The sequence below is a fragment of the Octodon degus genome, unplaced genomic scaffold (genome assembly GCF_000260255.1).
Source record: "Octodon degus isolate 3935 unplaced genomic scaffold, OctDeg1.0 scaffold00206, whole genome shotgun sequence".
In the NCBI taxonomy this organism is placed as follows: domain Eukaryota; kingdom Metazoa; phylum Chordata; class Mammalia; order Rodentia; family Octodontidae; genus Octodon; species Octodon degus.
The window spans coordinates 2338219-2343738 of NW_004524782.1; the positions used below are offsets into that span (position 1 = coordinate 2338219).

The 5520-nt window shown below is 34.9% G+C and overlaps 1 pseudogene; it reads right to left on the minus strand.

Annotated features, from left to right (window-relative positions):
• Positions 1–416: 416 nt before the first annotated feature.
• LOC101571967 lies at positions 417–1379 on the minus strand (annotated as a pseudogene).
• Positions 1380–5520: the final 4141 nt, after the last annotated feature.

The following is a 5520-nucleotide window of genomic DNA, read 5'->3' on the forward strand; positions in this document are numbered from 1 at the left end:
GCTAGATTAAAGAATCTTCTGAATATTCTCCGGATCATTGCCTTGCTCATCTCAAATTCACATTTAACATATTTCCTTGAGCAATAAACAGTAAATATTTTCAATAAGTCAACCCAAGAATTAGAAGTATATGCAATTAATTCGCTTCAAGAAACAGTCTAATCAAATAGATTAGAAAAGACAGTGTGTATTAGAAAAGGGTCACACTACTTTGTCCACCCTTATTATTCACATCAGTGCTCCACGGTCAATGAGCTGAAATGTCCATTAGTCTCCTTAAGACATATGGGCTCTTCTTGTATTTCTGTATTCCCTCTCTGAGTTAAATGAGGAGCAAAAAACAAAAAAATGGACAAAATATAAAATTATATGTTTCTTGTAAGAAGAGTAATTTTTGTGTTTCTTATCCAGACAATTCAGAAGATGGATAGAGAGGAATCCTGACTTATGATCAAAAAGGGGCTGATAGTGGGAAATAACACAGAAATGAGGCCAGAAATATTCACCAACCACCAAGTGAGATTATAAAACAGGGCTGTGAAAATGTGAAAGATGGAGGAGATGATGTAAAATGATACAAAGGTGCTCATCAGGAGAAGGATGCTTTTGGTGGCTTTTAACTCATGGGATCTGGAAGGAATATTAGTGCTATGAATGTGCTTAACCTTCTGTTTATGTCTGTAGAGGGCAAAAATCATAGAGCCACTGGTCCACATTGTAAGCACAATGAACCCAACCTCAGGCGAGACTACTAATCCAATATAGACTGAGACCATGATTGACCCACCATCTGCAACAGTGCAGAATGCTGTGTGTCTCTTCCTTGTGATGTTTCTGATTTCTGATTTTCCAGACACCAGTAATGTATACAGAGGAAAAATTAAGTTTACCCCCATGTGCAGCAGCCAGCAGAGGGATGTGGAGAAGTCAACGTATTTTGGAGCTTTTCTTTTAAGATTCTTCCAACAAGAGTTCATGGGGCTGATTATGATAGCCTAGAAGACACTCAAGAGGCACATGGTACAAATTGACATAGCCCTGCCCACTCTGAGAAGATACAAATTAAGATTGCAACTAAATGGATTGAATACATCTTTCATCCCAAAGGCTACCATTGTCTGGGAGGGTCCCTTTGAAAGAATGACTAAACAATTAGCTAAAATCAGGTGCTTGAGAATCAAATCTATGGACCTCAGTCTTCTTTCTGTATGCTGAAGGAAAAAATAATGGCAAAGTAGAGAAAAATTTCCCATAATTCCAACTAGAGTTTGTAACAAAAATATTGTTCCTATTGCCAAGTCCCGTGAAGCTATTTTTTTATTTCCTTCTAGAATTTTTTTTAAATTATGTTGGTAATTATTTCCTTGAGCAAGACTCATTTTTGATTATTTGACATGAACATCAACTTTGGCTAATGCTCTTGTGGCATTGGAAAGATTTCAAGAAGTATGAGGAGATGGATAGGATTTTCTCCATATTTTAGGAGTTAAGCTGTCACTAAGCAGGAGTTATTGACAACCTGGAAGAAGAAATGACAATATAGAAAGAGTTAAATTGTAACATTTTCAGGAACATGTAATTTTCTCTTGCTCACACCATAAAAAGATCCTCAATTATTATCAAAACAATATATATAGCATAGATTAATTGTGAACAGATTTCTGGTAGAAATATTTAAGATAAATACATAACATTTTAGGAGAAATGATTTCTAAAGACTTGAAATTATTTCTTACAAAGCATATGAAACATAAGGATGAAATGAAATATTAGGTCATGTTAAAATTAAGAAATGCTTTTCATCAAAATTGGAACATATATAATGTATAAATGACAGATACCAAAGAATAAGGACATAGGAAAGAGAAAAGACCAATAGAAATACATGTATTCATCTTAAAGAATTCTTACAACAAATGAAAAATTAGAAAAATATTTCATTTTAGTTTCAGCAAATGAAGTTATTTAGATGACAATGGGTATACTGAAATTTTTATATGTGCTCATTAATCAGAAAATACTACTAAACTGAATGACAAGAGTTAGTAAGGATGTGAACAAAACATTAACTTCTTTTCTATAAACACATACAAATATTCTGGAAAGCTGTTCAGTAGCATCTATACAAGTTGATAATGTGTCACCTTTTGTTGTAATAATTTCATTTTAATAAATTTACACAACTAATAATCAAAAACACATCACTGAGGCAAAACCTACATTTTATGTAGTAGCACTATGAGTGACTCACAATAGTCCAAATCTCAAAATCATCCATGTGTCTATTAACAGTGTAATAACCCAATTAATTGATTTTCATGCCATAGAATAAAACAGCATTTCTAAAAAAAATAACATGACTAATATTGAATAATCATGAAGAACTAGAACTGTCATAAAGGGCACATAAGCAACAAATATGGACATATTCACTCAATCAGTTTATATAAAGTATTAAGCACACATTTGTGATGTAATGGCTCAGATGTGAGAGATGATGTAAGCATGTACTTCACTGCTTCACTCCTACATATATGCAAGAAAACTATAACCTCGGGGTGAGTTATCTAGGGGAGACAGATAGGAAATTTGGGCAAATGACCATGTTACATATGTTTCTTTGTCCATTACAAAGAGAATTGGGTTCCATTTGTGAAATTGTACTGAGCTGTGTCCTCACAAGCAGAGATGCTTCCTTCATTCTTTGCACATACATGTTACTAATAGAAACCAGAAGAGTTATCCAGAAGAAGCGTTGAGAATATGTGTGAACTGCAACATGTGTCCATATGGGATGAAATTCACATGTAGGGCAACAAGCACAAAGAATGATGTTGAACAAGAAACTTTCCAGAAGAATGGCAATAATACGCAATTTTGTGTTATTGTCACTGTCGTTGTCATTGTTTTGGCTTTTTAATGGTGTGTATGTTGCCTCTAATTTTCTCACATTATCTGGCTGAATAGTACTCTGACTCTTTTCACTTGGAGATATTTATGTCTGCGCCACTTGAAAATCATAAACTTAACAAAAAATGATTGTAATAAGATCTGAAGGATTAAGTAGAGGGAAAGACCATGGAGAAAATAGTAAAATTGGTCAAGTTGTGATATGCATGTGTGCTGATTTCACAATATGAAAGTAAATATTGTATACTTCAATAAGCACCAAACACAAAGTACAAATCCTACAGAGTACATTAAATACAAACAATGTATAGTAGATTAAAATGGGTAAACATTTATCACCGGGGGAGAATTTATATTAAGTTCTATACTTTTGGAGGTCCTGGAGTTGATCACCATGTCTATAGAAACTCAAGACACAGCTTATGACAGTGTCCATACTGTAAAGATTTGTAAGAACAGAGGAAAAGTTTGAACTTCCAAATGTTGAGAACTTCCTCAGCCAAAAATCTGCAGGTTTCTTGTTGCTGAGTAGAGAGGTGCAGCTTGGAGACACTTTATTTATTTATTTAAATTTTTTTTTATTTAGGATTGGGCCTATAGGGTGCACAGGGTCTCACTACATGGATTGGACTCATAGTGATTCTCCTGTTTTCAGCCTCCCAAGGGCTGGGATTACAGGCACGCACCACCACACCCAGTCTCAATTGCCCTTTCAGTGCGCCCCTGGGTCAGGGCCAGCATGGCAAGCTGGGGATTGAACCCTGGCCCTGAAGTGCCTGTCCGCTGAGCTATCTGGCCAGCCCTAATCTGGCTGGCCCTAAAGTTCAGAAGGATTTTTTTTGAGGGGAGGGGGCTCCTAGCTCAGGCTGCCTTATTAAGGGTAAGTCTGGTAAGGTATGGAAAACTGGGAATGAAACATCTCCCAGCTGGGAATCTATACGTAGCCTGTGCCTGACTGGGTTTGCCCCAGCAGGCGCTTAAACAACTGAACTAACCCACAAGCCTCCTACACTTTAAATAAGAATGAATCCTGAATATACACTTGAATGAAGTTTATGCCTTCTTTTCCTATCTGTTCTACCTTCCCTCATCTTAGCATATTCCTGATGTTCAGTACCTTTCCATTTTACTATATCTATTATTCCTTTCAGATTTTACTTATTTCAGGTTCTTACACTAGGGAATACAATACAACATTTACACACGTAGGTCTGATTTATTTCAATTTTAGTATAGCCTTCAGTTGTATCCACTTACCTATTATTTTTGATATTTTTTTTTATTTTTTAAAAGTAAAAATTATAATTAAAACAGAAATACTTACAATTGCTACAGAATTTCACTTAACAAACTAATATGAATTTCACAGTATTTGTTGTAATACATAGTGTTGCCTTCCAATCAGTTAATCGTATTACCAGATATATGCATGTAAATTGGAAGAATAAAGAAAAAATAGAAATGTTTAAGAAATTAAGAAAAGAACAAGTGCAAACAATTGATAAAAAAAGGAGATGAAACAAATTAAGGCATTAACTATTTCTTAGTGTAGACAAGCAGTAATGTACAGTACAGTTGTCCAAACCATCCTGCTTACTCACATAGATAAATCTCTTTCCCCAACTATCTCTCCTATTACTTTACTCAACTCAGTAACTCTTTCCTTTTGAATAAGTTCGTTCCCTTTTCCAGTACCTATTGAATACTTTAGATTCCATTTTTCTCTTTCAGGTTCTTACCATGTTTGCACATGCAGGACTGATTAATTTCACTTAAGAGTATGTTCTCTAATAACATCCATTTACTAGCAAAAGACTCAAAATTATCCTGTTTTATAGCTGAATAATACTCCACTGTGTAAAAATACTGCATCCTCTTTATCAATTGTTCAGTTGATGGGCATCTGCATTGATTCCAGGATTTATCTATGACATATTGCACTGCTATACGCATGGATACATATGTATTGCTATAGTATGAGGTTTTGAGTTCTGGAAAATTACCCAGCATAATAATGGCTAGTTTGAATGGGATCTACAATCCTAGCTTTTTAAGGAATCGCCACACTGATATCCATAGTGGATGTATCAGTCTGAACTCCCATCAACAATGCACAAAAGTTCCATTGTTTCCAGTCTCTGCACCATATATTATAGGCTGACTTGTTGATATCAGTTATTCTTTCTAGGAAGAGATGGAATCTCAGTGTTGTTTTAATTTGCATTTCTCAAATGACTAATGATGCCTAACATATTCCTCTATATTTACTTGCCATTTGTATTGCTTCCTCTGAGAAGGGTATATTCATCTCAGATGTCCATCTTTGGATAGGGTCTTTGAATTTGGCTAGCCTGAGATTTTTAATTGTTTCTATGTTCTAGATAGAAGGCCTTTGTTAGAGGGACAGTCAGCTATACTTTTTTCCCAGTTTGTGGGTTTTCTTTTTACTCTGTTGGAGATTTGCTTAGAAGAAAATTTCTTGATCTATTAGTTTTTTTGTTGTTGTTATTTTGTTTTATTTTGTTTTTTGTATTTTAGGGAAGGATCGTGTACAGGGTTTTCATGGTCTCACTACTAGATCGGACTCAGAGTGATCCGCCTGTTTACAGC